Source organism: Mirounga angustirostris, unplaced genomic scaffold, assembly GCF_029215605.1.
Source record: "Mirounga angustirostris isolate CCGP_5_RB_7025 unplaced genomic scaffold, mMirAng1.0.hap1 SCAF_14, whole genome shotgun sequence".
In the NCBI taxonomy this organism is placed as follows: Eukaryota; Metazoa; Chordata; class Mammalia; order Carnivora; family Phocidae; genus Mirounga; species Mirounga angustirostris.
Genome location: NW_026991722.1, coordinates 89374184 through 89387619, shown reverse-complemented (window position 1 = coordinate 89387619; position 13436 = coordinate 89374184). Strand labels below are relative to the sequence as shown.

The 13436-nt window shown below is 44.2% G+C and overlaps 1 long non-coding RNA gene across 2 annotated transcripts in view; it reads left to right on the top strand.

Annotated features, from left to right (window-relative positions):
* LOC129046200 (uncharacterized) overlaps window positions 1-13436 on the top strand; it is a 102634-nt gene that overhangs the window by 52932 nt on the left and 36266 nt on the right. For both annotated transcript variants that reach the window (XR_010407451.1, XR_008507075.2), the window contains exons 2-3: window positions 2999-3137; window positions 9424-9590. This is a non-coding gene — a long non-coding RNA (uncharacterized LOC129046200). The remainder of the gene's footprint in view (window positions 1-2998; window positions 3138-9423; window positions 9591-13436) is intronic.

Below are 13436 nucleotides of genomic sequence, written 5' to 3'. Positions count from 1 at the left end.
TGTGTGTGTGTGTGTGTATGTATATGTGTGTGTGTGTATATATATATAATACACACACATATATATATATAACATTTTTCAACCATAAGAAAGAAGGAAATTCCTTTATGACAACATGGATGGACTTTTTTTTTAAGATTTATTTACTTACTTTAGAGAGACAGAGCAAGTTGGGGGAGGAGCAGAGGGAGAGAATCTCTAAGCAGACTCTGCACCGAGCACAGAGCCCAACGCAGGGCTCAATCTCAATGCCCCTGAGATCATGACCTGAGCTGAAACCAAGAGTTAGATGCTTAACCGACTGAGCCACCCAGGAGCCCCATGGATGGGCTTTTAAAGGACATTATGCAAAGTGAAATAAGTCAGACAGGGAAAGATAAATAGGATGTCAGTTATATGTGGAATCTAAAAAAGCCAAACTCATAAAAACAAGAGTATAATGGTGGTTGTCAGGGGGTGAGGGGTGGGGGAAATGGGGAGATGTTGGTCAAAAGATACAAACTTCTAGGGGCGCCTGGGTGGCTCAGTTGTTAAGCATCTGCCTTCGGCTCAGGTCATGATCCCAGGGTCCTGGGATCGAGCCCCGCATCGGGCTCCCTGCTCAGCTGGGAGTCTGCTTCTCCCTCTCCCTCTCCCCCTGCTTGTGTTCCCTCTTTCGCTGTGTCTCTCTCTGTCAAATAAATAAATAAATAAAATAAAATAAAAAAAAGATACAAACTTCTAGTTATAAGATGAGTTAAGTTTGGGGATCTAATGTACAGGATGGTAATTATAAGTAATAATCTATTATAAACTTAAAAGTTGCTAAGAGAGTAGATAATAAATTTTCTCGCCACGAGAAAAATGATGATTAGGTGAGGTGATGAAGATGTTGGCTGACATTATAGTGATAATCATTCCACAGCATGTGAGTATATCAGTCGATACCCTGTATACCTCAAATCTAAACAATGTTATATGTCAATTATATCTCAGTAAAGCTGGGAAATAAATACTTATATTGAAAAAGAAGAAAGGTTTAATATCAATGACCTAAGAAACTAAAAATGGAAGTAAACCCAAGATAAGCAGAAAGAAGAAAATAACAGAAATTAATATAGAGAAAACAAACCAGAGAGAAAATTACCAAAGCTACAAGTTGGTTCTTTGTAAAAAGAGCAACCAAATTGTTAAGCTCTAGCCTGATGGACCGAAAAAGGAAACATCAGTTACAGAATGAAAATACCAGAAATAAAAAGCAGTTATTACTGATAATTTCTAGCAAAATCTTGAGGAAGAAGTTACACTAATCTTAACACAAATCTTATCAGAGAATGGAGAAGGTAACACTTCTGAATTCATTTTATGAGGCCAGTATTACCTGCTATAAAGACTTGACAAAGACATTACAGAAAAAGACACTTATAGACCAATATCCCTTATGAGTATAGATGCAGAATACTTATAGTTAGATCTGTCAAAGGTTGAATAAAAAAGTAAGTAGAAATTTTTCTGGAGACAGAGTCAGTTCAGTATATGGAAGAAACTAAAACTAAGCAAAGAAGGGATAGTGGGCTCAGAAGGTAGTAAGGTACAAGTAATAAAAACAAATCTAGATTAAAACACCAGTGAGATTACCTTTTTTCCATCTCTCCAAATGAAAGAGATTTAAATCTATCAGCTGATATTAGTGAGGGGATTTGTGCACACATTATTGGTGGGAATGTTATATATACAGCAAAACTTCTTGGAGGATGGTTTGGCAATGCCTATTAAAAGTGAGGATTCATGGGGCGCCTGAGTGGCTCAGTTGTTAAGCGTCTGCCTTCGGCTCAGGTCATGATCCTGGGGTCCTGGGATCGAGCCCCATATCGGGCTCTCTGCTCCTCAGGAAGTCTGCCTCTCCCTCTCCCACTCCCCCTGCTTGTATTCCCTCTCTCGCTGTCTCTCTGTCAAATAAATTTTTAAAATCTTAAAAAAAAAAAAGTGAGGATTCATGGGGCACCTGGGTGGCTCAGGTGGTTAAGCATCTGCCTTCGGCTCAGGTCATGATTTCCAGGTCCTGGGATCGAGCCCCACATCAGGCTCCCAGCTCAGCGGGGAGTCTGCTTCTCCCTCTCCCTCTGTTTCTCCCCCTGCTTGTGCTCTCTCTGTCTCTCTCTCTTAAATGAATGAATAAAATCTTTTTTTAAAAAAAAGGATTCAGGGGTGCCTCAGTGGCTCAGATGGTTGGGCATCTGCCTTTGGCTCAGGTCATGATCCCAGGGTCCTGGGATCGAGCCCTGCATTGGGCTCCCTGCTCGGCAGGGAGCCTGCTTCTCCCTCTCCCTCTGCTGTTCCCCCTGCTTGTGCTCTCTCGCTCTCTCTGTCGAATAAATAAAAACCTTTAAAAGTGAGGATTCAGTCCATGTACCTTCCATGTTTAGATCCAGCTTCTTAATATTGGAGAAGGGCGAGCCCAAGTGAGCATAGATGTTCATAATACAGTGTTAGATGTAAAAGAGCAGGTTTTATACTAAACACTATATAAAACGTGATTCAATTTTTATGAATTATATTTATGTGTATGTCCATAGGAGGGAAAAAAAAGACTGTTCAAAAATATAAATAGTGATTGTTTCTGGATCTTGGAATTATATATGATTTTTATTTTCTTCATTTTGCTTGTTGGTGTTACCTGAACTTTAAAATTATGATAGATTGTTTCTGTAGCAAAAAAAAAAATTTTTTTTAAATAAATAAACAAAGGTCATTAAAAGGAAGAAAATTACTTAAGTAGTTAGAGGTACTGCCAGGTTAGCATATAGTCATGGAAAGAAGGGTTTTACTTATTTTGTTTTATTCCTAAACTGGTACAATTGGTCTTCATTCACCCTTATTGAAATCTTTATACTGTCATTTAATGGGTTGGGTTTGTCTTTTCTAGAGTATAGATATAAGCACTAAAAATCTCTGAAAGAAACCCAGATAAAAACTCTGAAAACTTAAATTGTTCTTTTATGTCAAAATCCTACTTTAGATACAGTTGGAGGTTCATTATCCAAGATATTGCAGATTGGAATTGTAACCCTGTCATGTTGCCCTGTCACATCTGGAAGGAACTGTTCATTGCCAGAAAGAAAAGCACCTTCTCCAGCACTCATGGATCCCAGTTAGTGGTAAAACTGTTTCTTCACTTCCCCATTTGGTTACTTTTTGGTCTCTCTCTAGAGTCAACTTCAGAAGATTCCTGGATATGCATTTCCCTTCAGGTTGCCCTTCCCTTTCTCTGCCCATGTCTGCCCCATCCCAACCTGGGTTTCGGGTTCCACTGTGGACTGTAGGAACAGTCCCGGGTCCTCATTTCTTTCGAGTGGAGCATATGCTGGACCAAAAAACCTTTCTCTTAATGTTTCTGATAGCTCCCAGCACATATTTCTATGACTTATGCTAAGTGGCTCTCTTTCGGAGTAGAAAAAGGAAGAAATACAGGGGTCCTGTGAAACAGGGAAGACTTCACTTCCACAAAGTCAAGCCACATACTAGACCTTTAGGGCCAACATAAGAGTTAATTGTATGTTTGGATGCTGCTAGGCTTTCACAGTGTTTGGTGATAATGTACACTTTGTCTCAGAAAAAAAAACTGTAATCAGGGAACTAAATTTGCTTACAGAATTATAACATTTTATACTACACCAAGGGAATATTAGAGACAGTAGAGATGGTTGGATGTAGAAATATAAATATATATATATATGGGTTAGTATACACATACATATTTACTAGCTCTGCTGAGAGGGCCAAACAGCAATGACACCCACCCCAGCCCAGAGATGAGTACATCTAATGCCCAGATCTTGGTTTCTTTTTCTTTTTTTTTTAAAAGTATGTATTTTTGGGCACCTGGGTGGCTCAGTTGGTTAAGCAACTGCCTTCGGCTCAGGTCATGGTCCCGGAGTCCTGGGATCGAGTCCCACATCGGGCTCCCGGCTCAGTGGGGAGGCTGCTTCTCCCTCTGACCCTCTCCCCTCTCATGCTGTTTCTTTCTCTCTCTCTCTCTCAAATAATAAATAAATAAAATCTTTAAAAAAAAAATATGTATTTTTTTATTATGCAAACTCTATGCCCAACCCTGAGACCAAGAGTCACATGCTCTACTGACTGAGCCAGCCAGAGGCCCCTAGATCTTGGTTTCTAATTCTATTCTCTAATAAAAGGAACCAGGGCTCCTTGGAGAAACAGCTGATTCTAGGACTGACACAGGAAATACATAAGATGAGCCTTGTGTAAGGAAGAAAGTAAGGAGGAGTGACTCAGTGGCTCAGTCCGTTAAACCTCTGACTCTGGATCTTAGCTCGGGTCTTGATGTCAGGGTTGTGAGTTCAAGCCCCACATTGTGCTCATGAAACAAACAAAAACAACACAAAGATGGCATATGCCAAAGGGCATAGGAGTCAACTGGAAGAGTTCCCAGTGGCCAAAACTGGAACAATTTAAACAATAAAAATAAAGTAGGGAATTAAATTTGCCATCAGGATTAGAAAAATTTATACTGGGGCACTGGGGTGGCTCAGTTGGTTAAGCATCTGCCTTCGACTCAGGTCATGATCCCAGGGTCCTGAGATCAAGCCCCAGGTCAGGCTCCCTGCTCAGCAGGGAGTCTGCTTCTCCTTCTCCTGCTGACCCTCCCCTAGCTCATGCTCATACTGTCTCTCCCAAATAAATAAATAAAAAGTCTTTTAAAAAACAAAAATTTATACTACACCATAGAATGTCAAAGAGACTAGAGATTGTCACATGTAGAAATATTATTATCCATTAGGTCAAAAGCCTAACAGTACCCAAGCAGGCAAATAAACCTTGTGTCAACCCTAAAGGAGTATAATCCAAAGTGTAAAGTAAATATGCATGAGTCCATACTGATTTTTTTTTTTAAGATTTTATTTATTAGAGAATGAGAGAGCACATGAGAGGGGGGAGGGTCAGAGGGAGAAGCAGACTCCCTGCAGAGCAGGGAGCCTGATGCGGGACTCAATCCAGGGACTCCAGGATCATGACCTGAGCCGAAGGCAGTCGCTTAACCAACTGAGCCACCCAGGCGCCCAGTCCATACTGATATTAATCAATGATCATGTAAATAAATAAAAAGAGAACAGACAACTCCCCTGTGCAGAACTCTACATAATTTATGTAGATACTTTGCTCTCAGTGGGGTAGACCATGACTTTCTGCTCTGTAGTGTGGGCTTCACATAGTGACTTCCTTCCAACATTGAGAGTATGGAAAGGGGGAAAAAAGAGTCACTTTGCAGTGGGGAAATTTGACAAACACCATCTCAGCCTGGTGATCCAGGCCAACATCAGTAGTGAAATGTTGATAGTATGTACCCTTGAGTGGCTGTGATGAGAATGGCACTTTGTTTCTGTACTCTTTCTCCTAAAAACCCTAGTCTAAACATGAGAAAAACATCAGAAAAATCCTAATTGTGGGGCATTTTACAAAATACCTGGCTAGTACCTCAAACCTGTCAGGGTCATCAAAAATAAGGAAAGTCTAAGAAACAAGAAGAGCCCAAAGAGATGTGATGGCTAAATGTTAGGTGCTATTCTCCATGGGATCCTAGGACAGAAAAAGAACATTAGGGAAAAACTAAGAAATCTGAATAAAGTTAGGACTGTAGTTAGTTAAGTATGTTGCCTTGTAATGTAAGATGTTAATAATAGGGGAAACTAGGTGTGGGGTACATGGGAACTCTGTGCTTTCTGCTCACTTTTTCTGTAAATCTAAAACTTTTTAAAATAAAAAGTTACTTTTAAAAATCATGAGAAATCATACCTAAAAAAAAAATTAGTCCAAGTAAAGTTTTTTGTTTGTTTGTTTTTTAAGATTTTATTTATTTATTTGACAGAGATAGCAAGAGCAGGAACACAAGCAGGGGGAGTGGGAGAGGGAGAAGCAGGCTTCCGTGGAGCAGGGAGCCTGGTGCGGGGCTGGATCCCAGGACCCTGGGATCATGACCTGAGCTGAAGGCAGACGCTTAACGACTGAGCCACCCAGGCGCCCCCAAGTAAAGTTTATTTTAAAAAGGACTGCTACATATTAAGCCCCAAAGGCTTATTTCTTTTACATAAATCTATGCATATTTAAAAAAATTATAGTGTGATTATTTGCTCAACCCAGAAATGTCACTTTTTAAAACCCAGCAAAAATATTTACAAAGCACACAAAATATATGTAAAAATTAATCATAGTTGTTTGTAGAAAGCAAAACATGGGACACAATTTACCTGTCCATATATTGGAAGGCGATTGTATGGTATTGTGGTTGGCAGAATTTCAAGATGAAGCCTCAGTGACCCTACCCTTGAGTGTGGGTGAAACTTGGGATGGGATGGATTCTATTCCCATGATTAGGTTGTCAGATGGCACAGCTGACCTTCAGAAAGAGATTATCCTGAGTGGCCCTGACCTAATCAGGTGACTCCTCAAAAGGACTCAGCTCTTCCTAAAAGAAGCGTGAAGCTTGAGGTGTATTTGTTACTGGCTTTGAAGATGGAGGGGATCACATGGTAAAGAATGAAAGAAAGCTCTAGTAGCTGAGTGGCCCCAGTTGACAGCCAGCAAGGAAACGAACTTTAGTCCTGAAACCGCAAGGAAGTTAATTCTGCCAACAATGTGAAAGAGGTTGGAAGAGGACCCCGAGTCTCAGATGAGAGAGCAGCCCTGGGAGACCCTGAGCAGAGGACCAGTCACTCTGTGCCAGACTCCTGACCCACAAGAACTGTGAGATAACAACCTTCTATCATTTAACCTGCTAATTTTGTGGCGATTTGTTACACAGCAATAGTAACCAAGGTATATCCACGCTATACTATGTAGCCAGTCAGACCAGTGGGGCACATCTGCATATATCTACCCAGAAGGAAGCTCATGATTACTGCCGATTGCATAAGGGAAGTTGCAAAAATTATATGGAGCATGATCCTGTTTTATAAAATTAAAGAAGTTTGTAAATGGCAGAAAGTCTGGAATGATAACACCAAAGTGCTAGCTGAGGAGTGGGATTTAACAGAAGGAACTTTCAGTTGTTAACATATACATTTCTATGGTGCTACAGAGTTTGTTTTGGTGGAGGGTGGTTCTTATTTTATTTACAAGGAGCATGCATTTTGTTTCTAACTAAAAAGACAAACCAAATCAAACCTTTAACAACCCTCTACTGACCCTCAGAATCGAGTCCAAACTCCTTACTGAGGCCCCTCTTGATCCAGCTCCCCTGGCCTCCAGGCCTCTGCCACCTCTCCCCCAGCCTCCTTCCCGTCCCACCTGCCCCTGAAGCTCCAGCTCCAGGGACTGCCTGTGCTCTGCCTTCTGGACTTCGAATTTACTTTTCTTTCTTTATGCCATTCCTTTCCCCTTTTCTTTGAGGGGCTCACTTGCTCTTTGTGGCTGTGCTTTCTGACATACTCTCTTCCGTGTTCTTTTGGCACCATATCCTCATTCTTTCTTTTTTGACCCTCTTTGCCAATTCCATTTTTTCTCCCTTGTCTTTAGGTTAGTCCTTGGCCTCCTATTCTTCCTGTCTGGGCAAGCTCCTTCCCATCCTCTGTTCCAGTTCCATCACTCTGCCTCGACTGTCACACATTCACTTCCACCCCAGACAGCCCTCTAAGCACATTTGGAGAGCCTTCAAAAAACGAGCCCCCAGACTTCCCCAGGACACACAGACCCTCACTAGATGACCGCTGTCCTTCCCACTTTGCAGGACAGAGATCTGGCTTATCCCCTCTCTACGACCCAAACACTTTGTTTTTTGTTTTTTTTAAGATTTTATTTATTTATTTGACACAGAGCAGGGGGAGCGGCAGGGAGCGGCGGGGAGAGGGAGAAGCAGGCTCCTGCTGAGCACACAGCCCGACATGGGGCTTCATTCATCCCAGGATCCTGGGATCGTTCCCTGAGCCAAAGGCAGATGCTTAACCGACTGAGCCACCCAGGCAGCCCCCCAAATACTTTATTGCACTGTTCCTCCCTTCTCATCTGATTCCCCAACAAGTTCCCTGCACCCCTTCCAGAAGCCTCTTAAAAACAACTCTGATGGGGCACCTGGCTGGCTCAGTTGGTAGAGCATGCAACTCTTGATCCTCAGGGTTGAAAGTTCAAGCCCCATGTTGGGCATAGAGCCTACTTAAAAAAACACAAACTCTGATATTACTACTGAAAATCCTTCAAAGACTTCCCATGGCTCTAGGGATCAACTCCACGTTAGGTTCAGACTCAGCTTATCCTGACCTGAACTTACGTCTCCTCTTGCCCTCTGCACTCCAGCCTCTCTGGTCTTTCCGTGCCTCCCCCAAAATGGCCTTGCTTCCAGGGCCCCTGCCCTTGCTAGCCTGGCCTCCCAACAGCCTTCCCTGGCTGCTAGTTGGTGCCCAGTTACCACCTCTGTTTCTTGTCACAGAAATCACACTCCTCAAGGGGTGCCTGGGTGGCTCAGTTGGTTAAGCCTCTGACTCTTGATCTTAGCTCAGGTCATGATCTCAGGGTTGAGAGATCAAGCCCCGTTTTGGGCTCTGCACTCAGTGCAGAGTCTGCTTGGGATTCTCTCCCCCTCTGCCCCTCCTCCTGTTCGAGTGTGCACAGGCACTCGCATGCACGTGCTCTCTAATAAATAAATAAAATCTTTAAAAAAATAAAAAATCACACTCCTCAGGGAAGCTTTCCTGATGCCCAGACTAGACCAAACCCCTGATGTGGGCACTTAGAGCCTCCTTTCCTTTCCTCCATAGCCCTTCTTACACTTTGCCATGAAGGTTTGCATAACTCATGGATTCGCTAGACTATAAGGCCCCGAGCCTAGGGACTGGGTCTGCTTTCCTCCTCTTGTATTCCCCAGACCTAGCAAGGATAGGCACTCAATAAATAGGAATGTAAAAGTTGAGGGAGAAGAGGTAGATAAGAAGAATAAAAGGGAGAAAGTATGTGGAGTAAAGAATAATTTGGTGTGGCTGGGATGCGGGCTCTGGGGAGATAGAGCTGGAAAGCCCAGCTGATGTCAGAATGGGAAGCATGCAGATACCAGACTAAGGAATTCAAGCTTTTTGTCAATCAAGGATGTCAAAGCTTCCTGAGCAGGACAGCAGTTATATGATCAGTTCAATGGAGAATAAATGGGATGACCTAGTACATTCTAAAAGCCTTTGACAACCATTTGAATTGATGTTGGCTATGGAACAAGGAATTTGGGGGCAGATTATATTTTCTGTGTGCTGTGCCTATTGAGTCTTTGATATTACTACTCTAAGTGACACTGGAAGACCTGCACTCAGTGGTCATAGTGCTTCATGCATTAGCTCATCACGATGCAAAGAGCTCTGATAATAGGCAGCAGAGCATTTCTGCATCCTATTTAGCAAGGAATCTAAGCAACATTTTTTTGGTTCAATTTTTTTTTTTTCTTAATAGGTGTTTACTGAAGTGAGAAAGGATTTGCAGCTGTTTGGAGCCTGAGTGGCAGATGAAACCAACTTGGAGACTTCCGGGGCACAAGTATGAGTTACAACCCAGAGGCTGTAGGGGGCACAGATAGCACATAGGCCACCTCCATACTCGGAGAGCTGAGGAGATCTCAGGTAAAGGGTCCCTAATCACTGAGTGATTAGGCTTGTGAGAGAACATACACTGACTGGTTGGGAGGCCTTGCTGGAGGTTTCAGCTTCAAAAGCCATGCTGGGATTACTCAGTTACTCTTCCCTCTACCTCCTGAAGGACCCTAAGTTGTATTTAAGCAGACCCATGTCCCTACCTATAACTGAGTATGCCAGAGGAATTCAGCCATGCCTCTCTACCTAAGCTATAAAGAACTAATTAACCACACTTAATAGCCCATAATTTGTTATTTCTGCATTCTAGTCCCAGGGTTCCCTCCTAAGTTATTACCCAGGAAGAAACATAAAACTGCATTTCATAGAAACAAAGGAAGTGAGGTCTCTCTCTCTCTCTTTTTTTTTGCTTTATCTCCCTCTGACTTAAAGCAGTGGGTCTTCCTAGTTGGAAATGAGGCTCATTCCCACAGATGGGAAAGGATGCCACTCCCTGTCTCCCATCATTATGATGCAAATGTACAGATAGAAGCAGCTGCATAATCTGTGGGACCCAGTACAAAATGAAGATGTGGGCCCCTCACTAAATACAATAGGAATTTCAAGCTTGCAACAGAAGACCATTAAAGCAGGGGCAGGGCCCTTCTGAGCATGGGGAGGCAGAGGCTGCTCACACAGAATGGTTTGAGTGCTAGGATGATGAAGGGGCTTTGCCTGAAGGAGCTCAGCCACATGAGCAGCTCCTCCCTGGCAAAACCTCAGTAGAGAAGGAAGTGTCAGAAAGATCAGGTGAAAGCACATGGCAGTCATAGGGCCACTTCTGTGAGAGTGAGTGGTGTGGCCAAAAACAGCATTCTTTTGGCAGTCCTTGGTCATGATCTGCTTGGAGTTTGGATATCAGAGGGACCAAGGATCAGAAAAGAATCAGGGTGCCGTGCCTTAGGACATCAGAAGGAAGGGGTGATGAATGGGTATAGAGAACACTGGGATTGAGGAGGCATGAAGAGGGGGAGTTTCTAGGCATGGAACTCTCCCTGTTTTGTTTTCATTTAATCAACCAATTTTTTTAACTGAAGTAGAATGTATCAAATTTAGATGAATGATTCTTTCCCTCTAAACTTGCTTCTCCCTTTTCTCCATCTTGGTAAATGATCCACCTGGGTGGGTCACTATTCACCTAGTTGATCAAGACAGAAACCGGGAGTCATCTTTGATTGATTCCTCCTTCTTTATCTCAATACCACTTACTAAGTCCGATCAATTCTATTTGCAGTTGTCCCTCTTGAGCCCTCACATCCGCTTCTCTCCATATCCACTGATGCTGTCATCTTTTCTGGCCATGACTATCACAACAGCCTTTTAATTAGATTGGCTTTTAAATCATGCTGACTGGAGTTTAAGTCCTCATTCTGCCACATGTTAACTGGGTGACCTTGAATAGGGCTCTTCAGCTTTTTGAGCCTCAGTTTCCTCATCTGAAAAATGGGGACAATATACCTATCTTAAAGGGTTGTTATCAGGACAAAATGAAATGATGCAAGTGGCTTAGCATACAGTATGTACTCGATGAATCAGCATCTTCCTTCTCTTTCCCTCCTCATCCTTCAGGCCTTAGTTTTTTGGTTTTGGTTTTTTTGGTTTTTTTTTTTTTAAGATTTTATTTATTTGACAGAGAGAGCGATCACAAGTAGGTAGACAGGCAGGCAGGCAGAGGGAGAGGGAGAAGCAGGCTCCCCGCTGAGTAAGGAGCCCGAAGTGGGACTCAATCCTAGGACCCTGGGATCATGACCTGGGCTGAAGGCAGACGCTTAACCGACTGAGCCATCCAGGCGCCCTTTTTCAGGCCTTAGTTTAAACATTAGTTCCTTAGGTCCCGCTCTCCTGACTTGCCAAAGACTCAGTGCAGGTTCCCAGCAGTGCAGACTGCTCTGCAACGTTCATCACACTTACCTATCTTCTCTCAACTGTCCTTTCCATCAGGACAAGGATTCTGTTTTTTTCTGCCTAATGAGGTACCTGACATGGAGTAAAAACTCCTATTTTGTTATTTGACTGGTATCCTCATACATAATCAAAGGTTCCCAGACTTGGGGTCCCTGTAATGTTCTTGACTAACTGTTAAGTAAGAGGGTAGATGATGTAAACAAATGAGAACAAGAGTATCCCACCACATTTAAGTTAAACCTAGGGCACTGGGGGTAATTCATCATAGCAGATCCCTTCCATAAGAAATAAACCTAGGGAGTGGTTTGAGATGGCGGAGTAGGAGGATCCTGAGCTTACCTGCTCCCAAGGCTGCACCTATATACCTAGCAACTCCATTGAGAATGATCTGAAGAATAGCAGAACAGCTAAGTATATAGAACAGCTAAAGATATAGAGAAAAAGCCACATGGAGAGGGGTAGGAGGGGCAAAGATACGTTCTGGTGGGGACCCAGACCCCTGGTACAGTGACTCACCAGTGGGAAGGATATCACAGGCACAGAGATCTTCCCTCAGAAGTGAGGGGTTCAAGCCCTGCTAGCTGTGGAGATCTGCACTGGGAAGAGGAGTCCTCGTAACATCTGGCTTTAAAAAACCAGTGGTGCTTCACTTCAGGAGCTTTGAAAATCAGCAGCGCTTAACTCCAGGAGACCTGGAGGGCTGTAGGAAACTGAGACTCCACAGTTAAAGGTTTTATTTATCTATTTGACAGAGAGAGACACAGCGAGAGAGGGAACGCAAGCAGGGGGAGTGGGAGAGGGAGAAGCAGGCTTCCCGCGGAGCAGGGAGCCCAGTGCGGGGCTCGATCCCAGGACCCTGGGATCATGACCTGAGCCGAAGGCAGACGCTTAATGACTGAGCCACCCAGGCGCCCCGAGACTCCACTTTTAAAGGGCCCATGTACAGACTCACTTGCTCTGAGACTCAGCACAGAGGCAGCAGTTTGAAAAGTGCCTGTGTCATATGGGAAGGAGATTTGCGGACTAATTAAATTTTTTTTTTAATTGTTTATTTTAGAGGCACCTGGGTGGCTCAGTTGGTTAAGCATCTGCCTTAGGCTCAGATCATGATCCTGGGATCCTGGGATCAAGCCCCAAGTCAGGCTCCCTGCTGAGCTTCTTCCTCTCCCTCTGCCTCTCCCCCCTGCTCATGCTCATTCTCTCTGTCTCTCAAATAAAATCTTTAAAAAAATAAATTTTTTATTTTAAGTAAACTCTACACCACACATGGGGCTCAAACAACCCTCAGATCAAGAGTCTTATGCTCTACCAACTGGGCCAGCCGGGCACCCCTGACCAAGTAATTTTAGAGTGTGTGCTAGAGGGGCAAGGATCTGTAGGGACTTTCTCTGAGAACAGAAACACTGGCAGGCACCACTTTTCTTCCCCTCCCTCTGTCTAGCTGGCCTGATGCTAGTGGGTGCCAGTTCTGACACTCTTCGTCTACCTTGCTAGCACTGCTCACCTTGCCCTGGCATTCCCATGCAGACCTGCCCGGTAGGCACCCCTCCAAAGCAGCTCCTGCCCTGCCATACCAAGTGGGCAGCCTCAGCCAGGACCAGTGCCCCACTGCCTTAATGGCTCCTGCCCTGCCGTACCTGGCAGGCAGTCCTGACCAGGACTGGTGCTCCCACCCCCCACCCCCAAAGTGGCTACAACCCCGCCCCACCCAGTGGGTAGCCTCAGCTAGACCAGCACCCCTCCAGAGCAGCTCCTGCTGGAGGGTGGGTGCAGCACCAGGGCACTTACAACAGTCGCAGCTGGGCCTTGCAGCCAGCCTCACTGGGGGCTACTCCCAAATATCAGCCCACCTGCATCAGCCACAGCTGGGCCTTGCAGCCCACCAGGCCAGGGGCCAGCCCTGCCCACTAGCATGCTTACAATAGTCGCAGC